Genomic DNA, 20975 nt, shown 5'->3' on the forward strand with positions numbered 1-20975 from the left:
GTGTCCCGATACCAAAGGTATGACTTACGCTTCTAATCTATATAATAAAACCACCACTCGGAAAGCGCTATTCCCTTCCCACATCCCTCAGAATGTGGTGAACGATCATCGATTACAACCAAGATGCGATGAATCTCGATCGCAAGCCTCACGCTCAGGGAAAGTGCTACCACTCATCATCGTGGTTACGTCTACTCCAGCTTTGAACTAGAGAGAGTTGAAGACATACTACAGAAATGATCCTGTGAAGTATGATCTTGCTTGCAAGCTATCACCGCTCGCTACTTATGCCACGAGACCGTCAACACGCCCTACGAGAATACGACACACTCTTCACATTTCGCGATTTACAAGCTCGGACATTCTGCAAAGAACCAACTTCTACTCTTACTTGGCCGCCATGATCTCACTCAGCTATTTTGTGCGCTACCAGTGCTTCTTGCGTTCCGAAATGAGAGACCATTGCCTCAGGCGAGACTGTATGTAAACACCGCTTGCACCTCCGGCCGCTAGATGGCGGCCTGGGGCACATACAGTAGCATTCTATGGCGCAAGCAGACATGCCAAATAGCCACTGAAAGAGAAACACACAAGAGGGCATTCATAGGACTCTTGTGCTTTCTTTAAAACCGCCTCTCTCTTCGAAAATTTTCGCACAGCACTAGCTCATTCACCTCACTCTAACAGTGCGAACTCTTGTCGATATTTGGCCTCTTTCATGCATACTTCCTCTTTCGTTTCACTTTGCGTCTTACTTGATACCCGCCCTTGGAGCTGCTGATATACAATACTCGCAACAAATGTGTTTCTCTCTGTATCTCTTTTCGCCTATCACGAGTATTGCTCTTCCTCACATGGCAATTATGAAAACACCCACAGCTGAACAAACACTTCCATTCAGCGCCACGTCCATACTATCAATCATACACCAGTAATTTCACAGCTACTTGCTCCACTAATACATTTCTTATGTCTACTGTTAAACAGATGAAGAATCAAACTACACAACAAGTCTCTATGAACATCACTGTCAGGACATTTTACAGACCTACGCATGCCATGCCAATCTGTATGCTTCAACTATGATGGCCCATGTGCTATGAATAAAGAAATTTCTCATAAAATAACAAATAATTTTACAACTATACAACTACTCCGACAAGCTCCTTACTAAAATGCTACATGTTTAGCAATCCCCCCATCATCTCAGAATAATCCCAAGCAGTGCTTTCATCCCATGAGCACTTCTTTGCAAGCAAAACCACAAACTACTTTTTATACTAGCTTCCTTGTCACAGTGAACAGGAAACTAATGCTAGTGCCTCAGTTTACTAAAAAGCTTTTTTCGCTTGCAACATATAAACTACCAACTTGAACCTCTGGGATTTTCAAACACACACACACATACAGAAAACTTTATTCCACAGAAATTTAGGAGTAACAGTGGTTACCTCACATTTTCATACATACTCAAATAGCTACTTCCGTGCACTTCACACAATGTTCTCATCGTGTTCCACCAGAGAACACAGTTATCACTATGCATGGATTCTGGTAAAAGAGCATTAAAAAAACAAACAGCCTGATCAAAGTGATTATCTGCACATCCTCTGCCAATATCATGTCACTCTATACCCGAGGGAAACTAGAATGCAGGGAAAGGAGCTTTGTTGTGAGCACTGTGTTGGTATTTCATCATTTACTGACCAAAGTCTTCTCAAGCCAAGTATGCACCAGCTCTGTGTATGGCTGGGTCAATCAAGAGCCCCTATCAATTTTACTTAAAAGACAAGCAGCATCAACAACTCACAGGAGGCACTGAACATTTTTACCATTATCTGCACCACCTTCCACTGATTTACTGAAGAAGAAACTGCAAAGTCTGCCCAATTTTGTACACAAGTAATCTTGAAAACATTGGAGTCAACAGCAGATACATAGTTTCCAAGACTGTAGCTAGGAACAACCCTTCAATTTCAAGATTTCTCTCTCACTGAGACACACCATACCCAAACTACACCTAGCAGGAAATTGCTACTTACTTCATTTCTAGCTATTTATGTCATATTCAACAACTGTCTCTTTCTCACCTAAATCTTCTACACAACTGAGTACACTGTTATGAACAAACACATTATGGCAACAAGCCAGTGTCACTAATATCCACTCTATTGAAAACCATTTAAATACTTATCCTGCCCAACTAACCACCATCTTCGGCCCAAAGCTCACTCACATCATACCTACAAATCACAAACTTCTGTGGTAAAAATAATTTTGGGTTTCAAAACATAATCTACTAATCACATACCAGTATTTCTTACAAAGCCTATCATTCATCATTCACTTCCAAATATCAGTTTATATGCTGTTGTGCAACTGCAGTGCAAGTAAACACTCTCAAATCATCTAGAACTGAGGTACGGCAAGGGTTCACCAAGTGTTTCCAGGTAGTCCTGTAGCTCTCTCTTTACACAATCGTCTAACACACTGCACGCCATTTCAGGGCAAATGTACTTGTTTCATTATACTACGACACGGCCTATTACAATTTCAAATTTTAAAAAAACAAATATCTGCCTGAACCAACGTCATCCGCTACTCCACGCCCTTCATTCACACAACACAATCTACCTCTTGCTACTTACATTACGTTTTCACTTGTGATGATGGCTCAGCAATAGCCGAGCACTACGAAAAATACCTTGTAGACTCATTTAATGTTCCCCTCCACGGAAATCTTTAGTAAAAGGCGAAAGATTTATTCGTTTTGAAGGGAAACCAGAGTGCCGATCAACGCCCTCACTTCAATACTTATGGCTGCTTCTCTATTACTTCTCCGCGAGAACGCGGAAAATTCTTTCCGTCTTGTCTACTTCTCTACCGTCAACAGACTTCCACTGTCATGCAAGCACACACCCCAAACTAACTGTCAACGCTGAAACACGTGTCTACCAAATGTCGTCGCTATTACTCTTTAGTTAACTATTTCCATCATTTCTGTCACCATTCAAGCTGCTTCATTACCTCACCTGCCGACAGATGGCAGCACGCCTAATTCCTGTCGGCGACTCACCGTCCGACATACAACGTCCGACACACAACTGCCCGCACTGCTCTGCATCTAACACTAATCTCTCTCCTCCCTACCACACTCGTTCACTGAAAAAACTGACAACTAGACAGTTCTTTGTACGCAAATCTAGGCCACATCAGACGCAACGTGTATGTAGATGTATGGTGCAAGGGAAATATCCCCCTACTCCCACACATCTAATTAATACTAGTTGACAACAGAAATAAAATTTCTGTCGATAGTATTTGAACCAGTCTTATTCATTTGCCAATTTCATGCATTCCTTCTTGCAGATAACAGTGCCTTGCAAATCACTCAATTCATGTTTGCTAGCCAAACGTGCTCCTCCTAAATGTTTCGTACATCATGCATTAGTGGTGATTATCAAGACTGTGTTGTGTGTCAGCTTTTTATGGTCATCAATTGCACTCTTCTTGTGTTGCTCACTCATTCTTGTAACTCAAAAGTACGTCGTTGTCATCCAAGCCTAGCACTTGGAGCAGGCCAAATCAAATGGCTCGTCCCCGTGACACTCGAGAAACTTCCACAAAGCTTTCATGACATGTGGCAATCAAAGTCCTTCCACAACCTGCAGCGACATTTCTGCAACGACGCGTGTCCCGATACCAAAGGTATGACTTACGCTTCTAATCTATATAATAAAACCACCACTCGGAAAGCGCTATTCCCTTCCCACATCCCTCAGAATGTGGTGAACGATCATCGATTACAACCAAGATGCGATGAATCTCGATCGCAAGCCTCACGCTCAGGGAAAGTGCTACCACTCATCATCGTGGTTACGTCTACTCCAGCTTTGAACTAGAGAGAGTTGAAGACATACTACAGAAATGATCCTGTGAAGTATGATCTTGCTTGCAAGCTATCACCGCTCGCTACTTATGCCACGAGACCGTCAACACGCCCTACGAGAATACGACACACTCTTCACATTTCGCGATTTACAAGCTCGGACATTCTGCAAAGAACCAACTTCTACTCTTACTTGGCCGCCATGATCTCACTCAGCTATTTTGTGCGCTACCAGTGCTTCTTGCGTTCCGAAATGAGAGACCATTGCCTCAGGCGAGACTGTATGTAAACACCGCTTGCACCTCCGGCCGCTAGATGGCGGCCTGGGGCACATACAGTAGCATTCTATGGCGCAAGCAGACATGCCAAATAGCCACTGAAAGAGAAACACACAAGAGGGCATTCATAGGACTCTTGTGCTTTCTTTAAAACCGCCTCTCTCTTCGAAAATTTTCGCACAGCACTAGCTCATTCACCTCACTCTAACAGTGCGAACTCTTGTCGATATTTGGCCTCTTTCATGCATACTTCCTCTTTCGTTTCACTTTGCGTCTTACTTGATACCCGCCCTTGGAGCTGCTGATATACAATACTCGCAACAAATGTGTTTCTCTCTGTATCTCTTTTCGCCTATCACGAGTATTGCTCTTCCTCACATGGCAATTATGAAAACACCCACAGCTGAACAAACACTTCCATTCAGCGCCACGTCCATACTATCAATCATACACCAGTAATTTCACAGCTACTTGCTCCACTAATACATTTCTTATGTCTACTGTTAAACAGATGAAGAATCAAACTACACAACAAGTCTCTATGAACATCACTGTCAGGACATTTTACAGACCTACGCATGCCATGCCAATCTGTATGCTTCAACTATGATGGCCCATGTGCTATGAATAAAGAAATTTCTCATAAAATAACAAATAATTTTACAACTATACAACTACTCCGACAAGCTCCTTACTAAAATGCTACATGTTTAGCAATCCCCCCATCATCTCAGAATAATCCCAAGCAGTGCTTTCATCCCATGAGCACTTCTTTGCAAGCAAAACCACAAACTACTTTTTATACTAGCTTCCTTGTCACAGTGAACAGGAAACTAATGCTAGTGCCTCAGTTTACTAAAAAGCTTTTTTCGCTTGCAACATATAAACTACCAACTTGAACCTCTGGGATTTTCAAACACACACACACATACAGAAAACTTTATTCCACAGAAATTTAGGAGTAACAGTGGTTACCTCACATTTTCATACATACTCAAATAGCTACTTCCGTGCACTTCACACAATGTTCTCATCGTGTTCCACCAGAGAACACAGTTATCACTATGCATGGATTCTGGTAAAAGAGCATTAAAAAAACAAACAGCCTGATCAAAGTGATTATCTGCACATCCTCTGCCAATATCATGTCACTCTATACCCGAGGGAAACTAGAATGCAGGGAAAGGAGCTTTGTTGTGAGCACTGTGTTGGTATTTCATCATTTACTGACCAAAGTCTTCTCAAGCCAAGTATGCACCAGCTCTGTGTATGGCTGGGTCAATCAAGAGCCCCTATCAATTTTACTTAAAAGACAAGCAGCATCAACAACTCACAGGAGGCACTGAACATTTTTACCATTATCTGCACCACCTTCCACTGATTTACTGAAGAAGAAACTGCAAAGTCTGCCCAATTTTGTACACAAGTAATCTTGAAAACATTGGAGTCAACAGCAGATACATAGTTTCCAAGACTGTAGCTAGGAACAACCCTTCAATTTCAAGATTTCTCTCTCACTGAGACACACCATACCCAAACTACACCTAGCAGGAAATTGCTACTTACTTCATTTCTAGCTATTTATGTCATATTCAACAACTGTCTCTTTCTCACCTAAATCTTCTACACAACTGAGTACACTGTTATGAACAAACACATTATGGCAACAAGCCAGTGTCACTAATATCCACTCTATTGAAAACCATTTAAATACTTATCCTGCCCAACTAACCACCATCTTCGGCCCAAAGCTCACTCACATCATACCTACAAATCACAAACTTCTGTGGTAAAAATAATTTTGGGTTTCAAAACATAATCTACTAATCACATACCAGTATTTCTTACAAAGCCTATCATTCATCATTCACTTCCAAATATCAGTTTATATGCTGTTGTGCAACTGCAGTGCAAGTAAACACTCTCAAATCATCTAGAACTGAGGTACGGCAAGGGTTCACCAAGTGTTTCCAGGTAGTCCTGTAGCTCTCTCTTTACACAATCGTCTAACACACTGCACGCCATTTCAGGGCAAATGTACTTGTTTCATTATACTACGACACGGCCTATTACAATTTCAAATTTTAAAAAAACAAATATCTGCCTGAACCAACGTCATCCGCTACTCCACGCCCTTCATTCACACAACACAATCTACCTCTTGCTACTTACATTACGTTTTCACTTGTGATGATGGCTCAGCAATAGCCGAGCACTACGAAAAATACCTTGTAGACTCATTTAATGTTCCCCTCCACGGAAATCTTTAGTAAAAGGCGAAAGATTTATTCGTTTTGAAGGGAAACCAGAGTGCCGATCAACGCCCTCACTTCAATACTTATGGCTGCTTCTCTATTACTTCTCCGCGAGAACGCGGAAAATTCTTTCCGTCTTGTCTACTTCTCTACCGTCAACAGACTTCCACTGTCATGCAAGCACACACCCCAAACTAACTGTCAACGCTGAAACACGTGTCTACCAAATGTCGTCGCTATTACTCTTTAGTTAACTATTTCCATCATTTCTGTCACCATTCAAGCTGCTTCATTACCTCACCTGCCGACAGATGGCAGCACGCCTAATTCCTGTCGGCGACTCACCGTCCGACATACAACGTCCGACACACAACTGCCCGCACTGCTCTGCATCTAACACTAATCTCTCTCCTCCCTACCACACTCGTTCACTGAAAAAACTGACAACTAGACAGTTCTTTGTACGCAAATCTAGGCCACATCAGACGCAACGTGTATGTAGATGTATGGTGCAAGGGAAATATCCCCCTACTCCCACACATCTAATTAATACTAGTTGACAACAGAAATAAAATTTCTGTCGATAGTATTTGAACCAGTCTTATTCATTTGCCAATTTCATGCATTCCTTCTTGCAGATAACAGTGCCTTGCAAATCACTCAATTCATGTTTGCTAGCCAAACGTGCTCCTCCTAAATGTTTCGTACATCATGCATTAGTGGTGATTATCAAGACTGTGTTGTGTGTCAGCTTTTTATGGTCATCAATTGCACTCTTCTTGTGTTGCTCACTCATTCTTGTAACTCAAAAGTACGTCGTTGTCATCCAAGCCTAGCACTTGGAGCAGGCCAAATCAAATGGCTCGTCCCCGTGACACTCGAGACTTCCACAAAGCTTTCATGACATGTGGCAATCAAAGTCCTTCCACAACCTGCAGCGACATTTCTGCAACGACGCGTGTCCCGATACCAAAGGTATGACTTACGCTTCTAATCTATATAATAAAACCACCACTCGGAAAGCGCTATTCCCTTCCCACATCCCTCAGAATGTGGTGAACGATCATCGATTACAACCAAGATGCGATGAATCTCGATCGCAAGCCTCACGCTCAGGGAAAGTGCTACCACTCATCATCGTGGTTACGTCTACTCCAGCTTTGAACTAGAGAGAGTTGAAGACATACTACAGAAATGATCCTGTGAAGTATGATCTTGCTTGCAAGCTATCACCGCTCGCTACTTATGCCACGAGACCGTCAACACGCCCTACGAGAATACGACACACTCTTCACATTTCGCGATTTACAAGCTCGGACATTCTGCAAAGAACCAACTTCTACTCTTACTTGGCCGCCATGATCTCACTCAGCTATTTTGTGCGCTACCAGTGCTTCTTGCGTTCCGAAATGAGAGACCATTGCCTCAGGCGAGACTGTATGTAAACACCGCTTGCACCTCCGGCCGCTAGATGGCGGCCTGGGGCACATACAGTAGCATTCTATGGCGCAAGCAGACATGCCAAATAGCCACTGAAAGAGAAACACACAAGAGGGCATTCATAGGACTCTTGTGCTTTCTTTAAAACCGCCTCTCTCTTCGAAAATTTTCGCACAGCACTAGCTCATTCACCTCACTCTAACAGTGCGAACTCTTGTCGATATTTGGCCTCTTTCATGCATACTTCCTCTTTCGTTTCACTTTGCGTCTTACTTGATACCCGCCCTTGGAGCTGCTGATATACAATACTCGCAACAAATGTGTTTCTCTCTGTATCTCTTTTCGCCTATCACGAGTATTGCTCTTCCTCACATGGCAATTATGAAAACACCCACAGCTGAACAAACACTTCCATTCAGCGCCACGTCCATACTATCAATCATACACCAGTAATTTCACAGCTACTTGCTCCACTAATACATTTCTTATGTCTACTGTTAAACAGATGAAGAATCAAACTACACAACAAGTCTCTATGAACATCACTGTCAGGACATTTTACAGACCTACGCATGCCATGCCAATCTGTATGCTTCAACTATGATGGCCCATGTGCTATGAATAAAGAAATTTCTCATAAAATAACAAATAATTTTACAACTATACAACTACTCCGACAAGCTCCTTACTAAAATGCTACATGTTTAGCAATCCCCCCATCATCTCAGAATAATCCCAAGCAGTGCTTTCATCCCATGAGCACTTCTTTGCAAGCAAAACCACAAACTACTTTTTATACTAGCTTCCTTGTCACAGTGAACAGGAAACTAATGCTAGTGCCTCAGTTTACTAAAAAGCTTTTTTCGCTTGCAACATATAAACTACCAACTTGAACCTCTGGGATTTTAAAACACACACACACATACAGAAAACTTTATTCCACAGAAATTTAGGAGTAACAGTGGTTACCTCACATTTTCATACATACTCAAATAGCTACTTCCGTGCACTTCACACAATGTTCTCATCGTGTTCCACCAGAGAACACAGTTATCACTATGCATGGATTCTGGTAAAAGAGCATTAAAAAAACAAACAGCCTGATCAAAGTGATTATCTGCACATCCTCTGCCAATATCATGTCACTCTATACCCGAGGGAAACTAGAATGCAGGGAAAGGAGCTTTGTTGTGAGCACTGTGTTGGTATTTCATCATTTACTGACCAAAGTCTTCTCAAGCCAAGTATGCACCAGCTCTGTGTATGGCTGGGTCAATCAAGAGCCCCTATCAATTTTACTTAAAAGACAAGCAGCATCAACAACTCACAGGAGGCACTGAACATTTTTACCATTATCTGCACCACCTTCCACTGATTTACTGAAGAAGAAACTGCAAAGTCTGCCCAATTTTGTACACAAGTAATCTTGAAAACATTGGAGTCAACAGCAGATACATAGTTTCCAAGACTGTAGCTAGGAACAACCCTTCAATTTCAAGATTTCTCTCTCACTGAGACACACCATACCCAAACTACACCTAGCAGGAAATTGCTACTTACTTCATTTCTAGCTATTTATGTCATATTCAACAACTGTCTCTTTCTCACCTAAATCTTCTACACAACTGAGTACACTGTTATGAACAAACACATTATGGCAACAAGCCAGTGTCACTAATATCCACTCTATTGAAAACCATTTAAATACTTATCCTGCCCAACTAACCACCATCTTCGGCCCAAAGCTCACTCACATCATACCTACAAATCACAAACTTCTGTGGTAAAAATAATTTTGGGTTTCAAAACATAATCTACTAATCACATACCAGTATTTCTTACAAAGCCTATCATTCATCATTCACTTCCAAATATCAGTTTATATGCTGTTGTGCAACTGCAGTGCAAGTAAACACTCTCAAATCATCTAGAACTGAGGTACGGCAAGGGTTCACCAAGTGTTTCCAGGTAGTCCTGTAGCTCTCTCTTTACACAATCGTCTAACACACTGCACGCCATTTCAGGGCAAATGTACTTGTTTCATTATACTACGACACGGCCTATTACAATTTCAAATTTTAAAAAAACAAATATCTGCCTGAACCAACGTCATCCGCTACTCCACGCCCTTCATTCACACAACACAATCTACCTCTTGCTACTTACATTACGTTTTCACTTGTGATGATGGCTCAGCAATAGCCGAGCACTACGAAAAATACCTTGTAGACTCATTTAATGTTCCCCTCCACGGAAATCTTTAGTAAAAGGCGAAAGATTTATTCGTTTTGAAGGGAAACCAGAGTGCCGATCAACGCCCTCACTTCAATACTTATGGCTGCTTCTCTATTACTTCTCCGCGAGAACGCGGAAAATTCTTTCCGTCTTGTCTACTTCTCTACCGTCAACAGACTTCCACTGTCATGCAAGCACACACCCCAAACTAACTGTCAACGCTGAAACACGTGTCTACCAAATGTCGTCGCTATTACTCTTTAGTTAACTATTTCCATCATTTCTGTCACCATTCAAGCTGCTTCATTACCTCACCTGCCGACAGATGGCAGCACGCCTAATTCCTGTCGGCGACTCACCGTCCGACATACAACGTCCGACACACAACTGCCCGCACTGCTCTGCATCTAACACTAATCTCTCTCCTCCCTACCACACTCGTTCACTGAAAAAACTGACAACTAGACAGTTCTTTGTACGCAAATCTAGGCCACATCAGACGCAACGTGTATGTAGATGTATGGTGCAAGGGAAATATCCCCCTACTCCCACACATCTAATTAATACTAGTTGACAACAGAAATAAAATTTCTGTCGATAGTATTTGAACCAGTCTTATTCATTTGCCAATTTCATGCATTCCTTCTTGCAGATAACAGTGCCTTGCAAATCACTCAATTCATGTTTGCTAGCCAAACGTGCTCCTCCTAAATGTTTCGTACATCATGCATTAGTGGTGATTATCAAGACTGTGTTGTGTGTCAGCTTTTTATGGTCATCAATTGCACTCTTCTTGTGTTGCTCACTCATTCTTGTAACTCAAAAGTACGTCGTTGTCATCCAAGCCTAGCACTTGGAGCAGGCCAAATCAAATGGCTCGTCCCCGTGACACTCGAGACTTCCACAAAGCTTTCATGACATGTGGCAATCAAAGTCCTTCCACAACCTGCAGCGACATTTCTGCAACGACGCGTGTCCCGATACCAAAGGTATGACTTACGCTTCTAATCTATATAATAAAACCACCACTCGGAAAGCGCTATTCCCTTCCCACATCCCTCAGAATGTGGTGAACGATCATCGATTACAACCAAGATGCGATGAATCTCGATCGCAAGCCTCACGCTCAGGGAAAGTGCTACCACTCATCATCGTGGTTACGTCTACTCCAGCTTTGAACTAGAGAGAGTTGAAGACATACTACAGAAATGATCCTGTGAAGTATGATCTTGCTTGCAAGCTATCACCGCTCGCTACTTATGCCACGAGACCGTCAACACGCCCTACGAGAATACGACACACTCTTCACATTTCGCGATTTACAAGCTCGGACATTCTGCAAAGAACCAACTTCTACTCTTACTTGGCCGCCATGATCTCACTCAGCTATTTTGTGCGCTACCAGTGTTTCTTGCGTTCCGAAATGAGAGACCATTGCCTCAGGCGAGACTGTATGTAAACACCGCTTGCACCTCCGGCCGCTAGATGGCGGCCTGGGGCACATACAGTAGCATTCTATGGCGCAAGCAGACATGCCAAATAGCCACTGAAAGAGAAACACACAAGAGGGCATTCATAGGACTCTTGTGCTTTCTTTAAAACCGCCTCTCTCTTCGAAAATTTTCGCACAGCACTAGCTCATTCACCTCACTCTAACAGTGCGAACTCTTGTCGATATTTGGCCTCTTTCATGCACACTTCCTCTTTCGTTTCACTTTGCGTCTTACTTGATACCCGCCCTTGGAGCTGCTGATATACAATACTCGCAACAAATGTGTTTCTCTCTGTATCTCTTTTCGCCTATCACGAGTATTGCTCTTCCTCACATGGCAATTATGAAAACACCCACAGCTGAACAAACACTTCCATTCAGCGCCACGTCCATACTATCAATCATACACCAGTAATTTCACAGCTACTTGCTCCACTAATACATTTCTTATGTCTACTGTTAAACAGATGAAGAATCAAACTACACAACAAGTCTCTATGAACATCACTGTCAGGACATTTTACAGACCTACGCATGCCATGCCAATCTGTATGCTTCAACTATGATGGCCCATGTGCTATGAATAAAGAAATTTCTCATAAAATAACAAATAATTTTACAACTATACAACTACTCCGAGAAGCTCCTTACTAAAATGCTACATGTTTAGCAATCCCCCCATCATCTCAGAATAATCCCAAGCAGTGCTTTCATCCCATGAGCACTTCTTTGCAAGCAAAACCACAAACTACTTTTTATACTAGCTTCCTTGTCACAGTGAACAGGAAACTAATGCTAGTGCCTCAGTTTACTAAAAAGCTTTTTTCGCTTGCAACATATAAACTACCAACTTGAACCTCTGGGATTTTCAAACACACACACATACAGAAAACTTTATTCCACAGAAATTTAGGAGTAACAGTGGTTACCTCACATTTTCATACATACTCAAATAGCTACTTCCGTGCACTTCACACAATGTTCTCATCGTGTTCCACCAGAGAACACAGTTATCACTATGCATGGATTCTGGTAAAAGAGCATTAAAAAAACAAACAGCCTGATCAAAGTGATTATCTGCACATCCTCTGCCAATATCATGTCACTCTATACCCGAGGGAAACTAGAATGCAGGGAAAGGAGCTTTGTTGTGAGCACTGTGTTGGTATTTCATCATTTACTGACCAAAGTCTTCTCAAGCCAAGTATGCACCAGCTCTGTGTATGGCTGGGTCAATCAAGAGCCCCTATCAATTTTACTTAAAAGACAAGCAGCATCAACAACTCACAGGAGGCACTGAACATTTTTACCATTATCTGCACCACCTTCCACTGATTTACTGAAGAAGAAACTGCAAAGTCTGCCCAATTTTGTACACAAGTAATCTTGAAAACATTGGAGTCAACAGCAGATACATAGTTTCCAAGACTGTAGCTAGGAACAACCCTTCAATTTCAAGATTTCTCTCTCACTGAGACACACCATACCCAAACTACACCTAGCAGGAAATTGCTACTTACTTCATTTCTAGCTATTTATGTCATATTCAACAACTGTCTCTTTCTCACCTAAATCTTCTACACAACTGAGTACACTGTTATGAACAAACACATTATGGCAACAAGCCAGTGTCACTAATATCCACTCTATTGAAAACCATTTAAATACTTATCCTGCCCAACTAACCACCATCTTCGGCCCAAAGCTCACTCACATCATACCTACAAATCACAAACTTCTGTGGTAAAAATAATTTTGGGTTTCAAAACATAATCTACTAATCACATACCAGTATTTCTTACAAAGCCTATCATTCATCATTCACTTCCAAATATCAGTTTATATGCTGTTGTGCAACTGCAGTGCAAGTAAACACTCTCAAATCATCTAGAACTGAGGTACGGCAAGGGTTCACCAAGTGTTTCCAGGTAGTCCTGTAGCTCTCTCTTTACACAATCGTCTAACACACTGCACGCCATTTCAGGGCAAATGTACTTGTTTCATTATACTACGACACGGCCTATTACAATTTCAAATTTTAAAAAAACAAATATCTGCCTGAACCAACGTCATCCGCTACTCCACGCCCTTCATTCACACAACACAATCTACCTCTTGCTACTTACATTACGTTTTCACTTGTGATGATGGCTCAGCAATAGCCGAGCACTACGAAAAATACCTTATAGTAGTGGTGGGCAGGAAATCGCGTATCTGTTAGAAATCGCAGTGACTGAGAAGTCACAGATATCACAGTAGCAACTTTACAGAATCTAACTGCGATTTCAGTCACAGTTAGCAGTCGCAAGTAGTATTTCACATTCAAAGACGTGGGCCATCTATTGGTCGAATTTAGCACTGCTTTCTGCGATTTCAGTGACAAGTCGCAACTAAGAGTCGCAAGTAGCAACTAAAAAGCGCGGTTAACAGTGGCATCTGTTGGCCGAAGTTCGTACTACGTCCATCTCTGCGGTACGCTATGGAGTCTAACTGCGATTTCCGTGACAAGTCGCAACTAAGAGTCGCAAGTAGCAACTAAAAAGCGCGGTTAACAGTGGCATCTGTTGGCCAAAGTTCGTACTACGTCCATCTCTGCGGTACGCTATGGAGTCTAACTGCGATTTCCGTGACAAGTCGCAACTAAGAGTCGCAAGTAGCAACTAGAAAGCGCGGTTAACAGTGCCATCTGTGGGTCAAAGTTCGTACTACGCCCATCTCTGCGGTACGCTATGGAGTCTAACTGCGATTTCCGTGACAAGTCGCAACTAAGAGTCGCAAGTAGCAACTAAAAAGCGCAGTTAGCACTGCCATCTGTTGAGCAAAGTTCATACTACGCTATTCGCTACCGAGTCAAACTGCGATTTCTGTGACAAATCGCAACCAAGAGTCGCAAGTAGCAACTAAAAAGCGCAGTTAACATACTTCTCCTAGTGTCATCTGTTGACCGACGTACGTACTTCGTTATGAGAGCCTTGTGCCTCACGAGATCGATGTGCTGTGTGTGCATATGAAGGGCTTATTTCAATAGTGGTAAAAGTCCATTTTTGTTAATTTTGAGATATAGAGTCGTAAAGTTAAATGAGTGCAGTTGAGATACCAGAAATATTCAAGCATATGGCTTCTTGCTAGAGATGAACCTTTATTTATATTTGTTTGGATCACTAATTTCAGAAGCATTATAGACAGAAAAGTGTAGGTAATGGACTTGTACCACTATTGAAATAAGCCCTTCATATTATATGACGACATGCACATTCAGCATCAGTTATGGTTGGTCAAATACTGCTGTGACTCTGAATGTATTATATTAATAAGAAGCAACATTGCCTTTTTCTCCTGAAAATATCAAGTAACGTAACAAATGTGTTTGATTCTGCTTCCAATATGACAGTTTTGGTTAATACTCCACATGCCTACAGGACTTTGCAATGTTAACACAGCAGAACTCAGACATCTGTATAAGTGCAGAGAAATGAAAACAGTCATATGAATGCCTCACTTTTGTTCCGACACAGTTCAAGACTCGGGAGAAAAGTTTTACACCTGGTGTTCTACATGGCAACTTCACACACAAGAACTTTTTGCCGACACTACTACCACCTACATAAGTAAGCTTTTCCTGTGTCACTTTCAAGTAATGCACTTAAGCTATTCCTGATTTAACTGGAAGATCTGTACTTCCCACTTTCATATCAACAGCCTCAAAATGCATATTGTAGACTTTGGGATATGTTACATGTCAGTGTCACACCAAGATTGTGGAGAAAGGGGGGGGGGGCGGCACGTCGGTATCCAACAAGTGTTTACCAGTAAATAAGTGGCGGAAAATTACGGGTATAGGACAGCTTAACATGTGGAAAATGAGATTTTTATTATTCACTCAATGTATTTAACATTTATTATTCCTTTAAAATCGCACAACAACTTCAATAAAACACTTTAATCAGTCACACGCTTATTTCATAATTATTTCACTTTTAAACTGCAAATCCTCTAAGAGCTGTCTTGAATCTTCACGAGTCTCTCTCAACAGCCTTGATGTGGATAGATATGTACAGCAACCAGTAATCAGTCAGAACTGCGTCTGCAAAAACACAAGGATTATTAAACAATTTTTGCTGTCACTAATTACTAGCAATATAATTAACAGAGTAGATTGCTAATATTTGCTATATCACATTTGCTATATCACATTCGCAAGAACGATCTCACTGAAGTAATTAAGTCCATCAAAACGCTTAGAAACTAACCTCTCGTCTGACGAAAACGGTCTAAAGACTGGCAATTTCTTCAGATCTGTTGACAATGATATTGAGAATAATCACTTTACTGAGTGACTGAAATGTAGTTCAGGTACCTTTGAACATAACAATATGTTAGAATTCATTTTCTAAACACGAACTATTACGGTACTGTGCGGCTACTTACATATTAATTACACTATTAATATTTTCACAGTTGTTTCTTTAATACAAAATTAAAGCCAACGGAAGAATAAACGTAAAACATACTTACCAATGACAGGTTTGTTGAGATGCAATTTTCTGTGTGGACAGATGTAACTTTTTCATACGGTGGTACGTCGCAGAAATCGCAGGAGTCACAGAAATCGCAGAAGTAGCAGAAGTCACAGAAATCGCAGAAGTAGCAGAAGTCGCAGAAGTAGCAGAAGTCGCAGAAATCGCGGAAGTAGCAGAAATAGCAGTGGCGGAGGGATACGCGACTTAGGTTCCTTAACTGCGACTCTTAACTGCGACAAACCACAGTTAAGAATAACAGATACTGAAAAGTAGCATTCACAGAAATCACTGATATCGGAAAATCGCAGTTTAGCCCATCACTACCTTATAGACTCATTTAATGTTCCCCTCCACGGAAATCTTTAGTAAAAGGCGAAAGATTTATTCGTTTTGAAGGGAAACCAGAGTGCCGATCAACGCCCTCACTTCAATACTTATGGCTGCTTCTCTATTACTTCTCCGCGAGAACGCGGAAAATTCTTTCCGTCTTGTCTACTTCTCTACCGTCAACAGACTTCCACTGTCATGCAAGCACACACCCCAAACTAACTGTCAACGCTGAAACACGTGTCTGCCAAATGTCGTCGCTATTACTCTTTAGTTAACTATTTCCATCATTTCTGTCACCATTCAAGCTGCTTCATTACCTCACCTGCCGACAGATGGCAGCACGCCTAATTCCTGTCGGCGACTCACCGTCCGACATACAACGTCCGACACACAACTGCCCGCACTGCTCTGCATCTAACACTAATCTCTCTCCTCCCTACCACACTCGTTCACTGAAAAAACTGACAACTAGACAGTTCTTTGTACGCAAATCTAGGCCACATCAGACGCAACGTGTATGTAGATGTATGGTGCAAGGGAAATATCCCCCTACTCCCACACATCTAATTAATACTAGTTGACAACAGAAATAAAATTTCTGTCGATAGTATTTGAACCAGTCTTATTCATTTGCCAATTTCATGCATTCCTTCTTGCAGATAACAGTGCCTTGCAAATCACTCAATTCATGTTTGCTAGCCAAACGTGCTCCTCCTAAATGTTTCGTACATCATGCATTAGTGGTGATTATCAAGACTGTGTTGTGTGTCAGCTTTTTATGGTCATCAATTGCACTCTTCTTGTGTTGCTCACTCATTCTTGTAACTCAAAAGTACGTCGTTGTCATCCAAGCCTAGCACTTAGAGCAGGCCAAATCAAATGGCTCGTCCCCGTGACACTCGAGAAACTTCCACAAAGCTTTCATGACATGTGGCAATCAAAGTCCTTCCACAACCTGCAGCGACATTTCTGCAACGACGCGTGTCCCGATACCAAAGGTATGACTTACGCTTCTAATCTATATAATAAAACCACCACTCGGAAAGCGCTATTCCCTTCCCACATCCCTCAGAATGTGGTGAACGATCATCGATTACAACCAAGATGCGATGAATCTCGATCGCAAGCCTCACGCTCAGGGAAAGTGCTACCACTCATCATCGTGATTACGTCTACTCCAGCTTTGAACTAGAGAGAGTTGAAGACATACTACAGAAATGATCCTGTGAAGTATGATCTTGCTTGCAAGCTATCACCGCTCGCTACTTATGCCACGAGACCGTCAACACGCCCTACGAGAATACGACACACTCTTCACATTTCGCGATTTACAAGCTCGGACATTCTGCAAAGAACCAACTTCTACTCTTACTTGGCCGCCATGATCTCACTCAGCTATTTTGTGCGCTACCAGTGCTTCTTGCGTTCCGAAATGAGAGACCATTGCCTCAGGCGAGACTGTATGTAAACACCGCTTGCACCTCCGGCCGCTAGATGGCGGCCTGGGGCACATACAGTAGCATTCTATGGCGCAAGCAGACATGCCAAATAGCCACTGAAAGAGAAACACACAAGAGGGCATTCATAGGACTCTTGTGCTTTCTTTAAAACCGCCTCTCTCTTCGAAAATTTTCGCACAGCACTAGCTCATTCACCTCACTCTAACAGTGCGAACTCTTGTCGATATTTGGCCTCTTTCATGCATACTTCCTCTTTCGTTTCACTTTGCGTCTTACTTGATACCCGCCCTTGGAGCTGCTGATATACAATACTCGCAACAAATGTGTTTCTCTCTGTATCTCTTTTCGCCTATCACGAGTATTGCTCTTCCTCACATGGCAATTATGAAAACACCCACAGCTGAACAAACACTTCCATTCAGCGCCACGTCCATACTATCAATCATACACCAGTAATTTCACAGCTACTTGCTCCACTAATACATTTCTTATGTCTACTGTTAAACAGATGAAGAATCAAACTACACAACAAGTCTCTATGAACATCACTGTCAGGACATTTTACAGACCTACGCATGCCATGCCAATCTGTATGCTTCAACTATGATGGCCCATGTGCTATGAATAAAGAAATTTCTCATAAAATAACAAATAATTTTACAACTATACAACTACTCCGACAAGCTCCTTACTAAAATGCTACATGTTTAGCAATCCCCCCATCATCTCAGAATAATCCCAAGCAGTGCTTTCATCCCATGAGCACTTCTTTGCAAGCAAAACCACAAACTACTTTTTATACTAGCTTCCTTGTCACAGTGAACAGGAAACTAATGCTAGTGCCTCAGTTTACTAAAAAGCTTTTTTCGCTTGCAACATATAAACTACCAACTTGAACCTCTGGGATTTTCAAACACACACACATACAGAAAACTTTATTCCACAGAAATTTAGGAGTAACAGTGGTTACCTCACATTTTCATACATACTCAAATAGCTACTTCCGTGCACTTCACACAATGTTCTCATCGTGTTCCACCAGAGAACACAGTTATCACTATGCATGGATTCTGGTAAAAGAGCATTAAAAAAACAAACAGCCTGATCAAAGTGATTATCTGCACATCCTCTGCCAATATCATGTCACTCTATACCCGAGGGAAACTAGAATGCAGGGAAAGGAGCTTTGTTGTGAGCACTGTGTTGGTATTTCATCATTTACTGACCAAAGTCTTCTCAAGCCAAGTATGCACCAGCTCTGTGTATGGCTGGGTCAATCAAGAGCCCCTATCAATTTTACTTAAAAGACAAGCAGCATCAACAACTCACAGGAGGCACTGAACATTTTTACCATTATCTGCACCACCTTCCACTGATTTACTGAAGAAGAAACTGCAAAGTCTGCCCAATTTTGTACACAAGTAATCTTGAAAACATTGGAGTCAACAGCAGATACATAGTTTCCAAGACTGTAGCTAGGAACAACCCTTCAATTTCAAGATTTCTCTCTCACTGAGACACACCATACCCAAACTACACCTAGCAGGAAATTGCTACTTACTTCATTTCTAGCTATTTATGTCATATTCAACAACTGTCTCTTTCTCACCTAAATCTTCTACACAACTGAGTACACTGTTATGAACAAACACATTATGGCAACAAGCCAGTGTCACTAATATCCACTCTATTGAAAACCATTTAAATACTTATCCTGCCCAACTAACCACCATCTTCGGCCCAAAGCTCACTCACATCATACCTACAAATCACAAACTTCTGTGGTAAAAATAATTTTGGGTTTCAAAACATAATCTACTAATCACATACCAGTATTTCTTACAAAGCCTATCATTCATCATTCACTTCCAAATATCAGTTTATATGCTGTTGTGCAACTGCAGTGCAAGTAAACACTCTCAAATCATCTAGAACTGAGGTACGGCAAGGGTTCACCAAGTGTTTCCAGGTAGTCCTGTAGCTCTCTCTTTACACAATCGTCTAACACACTGCACGCCATTTCAGGGCAAATGTACTTGTTTCATTATACTACGACACGGCCTATTACAATTTCAAATTTTAAAAAAACAAATATCTGCCTGAACCAACGTCATCCGCTACTCCACGCCCTTCATTCACACAACACAATCTACCTCTTGCTACTTACATTACGTTTTCACTTGTGATGATGGCTCAGCAATAGCCGAGCACTACGAAAAATACCTTGTAGACTCATTTAATGTTCCCCTCCACGGAAATCTTTAGTAAAAGGCGAAAGATTTATTCGTTTTGAAGGGAAACCAGAGTGCCGATCAACGCCCTCACTTCAATACTTATGGCTGCTTCTCTATTACTTCTCCGCGAGAACGCGGAAAATTCTTTCCGTCTTGTCTACTTCTCTACCGTCAACAGACTTCCACTGTCATGCAAGCACACACCCCAAACTAACTGTCAACGCTGAAACACGTGTCTACCAAATGTCGTCGCTATTACTCTTTAGTTAACTATTTCCATCATTTCTGTCACCATTCAAGCTGCTTCATTACCTCACCTGCCGACAGATGGCAGCACGCCTAATTCCTGTCGGCGACTCACCGTCCGACATACAACGTCCGACACACAACTGCCCGCACTGCTCTGCATCTAACACTAATCTCTCTCCTCCCTACCACACTCGTTCACTGAAAAAACTGACAACTAGACAGTTCTTTGTACGCAAATCTAGGCCACATCAGACGCAACGTGTATGTAGATGTATGGTGCAAGGGAAATATCCCCCTACTCCCACACATCTAATTAATACTAGTTGACAACAGAAATAAAATTTCTGTCGATAGTAGTTGAACCAGTCTTATTCATTTGCCAATTTCATGCATTCCTTCTTGCAGATAACAGTGCCTTGCAAATCACTCAATTCATGTTTGCTAGCCAAACGTGCTCCTCCTAAATGTTTCGTACATCATGCATTAGTGGTGATTATCAAGACTGTGTTGTGTGTCAGCTTTTTATGGTCATCAATTGCACTCTTCTTGTGTTGCTCACTCATTCTTGTAACTCAAAAGTACGTCGTTGTCAT

General features: G+C 41.8%; 10 non-coding genes across 10 annotated transcripts; all 10 read right to left on the reverse strand.

Moving 5' to 3' along the window:
* Nucleotides 1–52: 52 nt before the first annotated feature.
* Nucleotides 53–259, reverse strand: LOC124790969. The gene has a single exon (XR_007016419.1). It is a non-coding gene; the product is annotated as a small nucleolar RNA U3 (small nucleolar RNA).
* A 2412-nt stretch (nt 260–2671) lies between these two features.
* Nucleotides 2672–2790, reverse strand: LOC124791090. Its single transcript, XR_007016521.1, has one exon. It is a non-coding gene; the product is annotated as a U5 spliceosomal RNA (small nuclear RNA).
* A 953-nt stretch (nt 2791–3743) lies between these two features.
* Nucleotides 3744–3950, reverse strand: LOC124790971. The gene has a single exon (XR_007016420.1). It is a non-coding gene; the product is annotated as a small nucleolar RNA U3 (small nucleolar RNA).
* Nucleotides 3951–6362: 2412 nt separating this feature from the next.
* LOC124791092 lies at nt 6363–6481 on the reverse strand. The gene has a single exon (XR_007016522.1). It is a non-coding gene; the product is annotated as a U5 spliceosomal RNA (small nuclear RNA).
* Nucleotides 6482–7432: 951 nt separating this feature from the next.
* Nucleotides 7433–7639, reverse strand: LOC124790973. Its single transcript, XR_007016421.1, has one exon. It is a non-coding gene; the product is annotated as a small nucleolar RNA U3 (small nucleolar RNA).
* A 2412-nt stretch (nt 7640–10051) lies between these two features.
* LOC124791093 lies at nt 10052–10170 on the reverse strand. The gene has a single exon (XR_007016523.1). It is a non-coding gene; the product is annotated as a U5 spliceosomal RNA (small nuclear RNA).
* Nucleotides 10171–11121: 951 nt separating this feature from the next.
* Nucleotides 11122–11328, reverse strand: LOC124790974. Its single transcript, XR_007016422.1, has one exon. It is a non-coding gene; the product is annotated as a small nucleolar RNA U3 (small nucleolar RNA).
* A 5071-nt stretch (nt 11329–16399) lies between these two features.
* On the reverse strand, nt 16400–16519 carry LOC124791109. Its single transcript, XR_007016537.1, has one exon. It is a non-coding gene; the product is annotated as a U5 spliceosomal RNA (small nuclear RNA).
* Nucleotides 16520–17472: 953 nt separating this feature from the next.
* Nucleotides 17473–17679, reverse strand: LOC124791004. The gene has a single exon (XR_007016450.1). It is a non-coding gene; the product is annotated as a small nucleolar RNA U3 (small nucleolar RNA).
* A 2410-nt stretch (nt 17680–20089) lies between these two features.
* On the reverse strand, nt 20090–20208 carry LOC124791094. The gene has a single exon (XR_007016524.1). It is a non-coding gene; the product is annotated as a U5 spliceosomal RNA (small nuclear RNA).
* Nucleotides 20209–20975: the final 767 nt, after the last annotated feature.

Source organism: Schistocerca piceifrons, chromosome 3 (assembly GCF_021461385.2).
Source record: "Schistocerca piceifrons isolate TAMUIC-IGC-003096 chromosome 3, iqSchPice1.1, whole genome shotgun sequence".
Lineage (NCBI taxonomy): Eukaryota > Metazoa > Arthropoda > Insecta > Orthoptera > Acrididae > Schistocerca > Schistocerca piceifrons.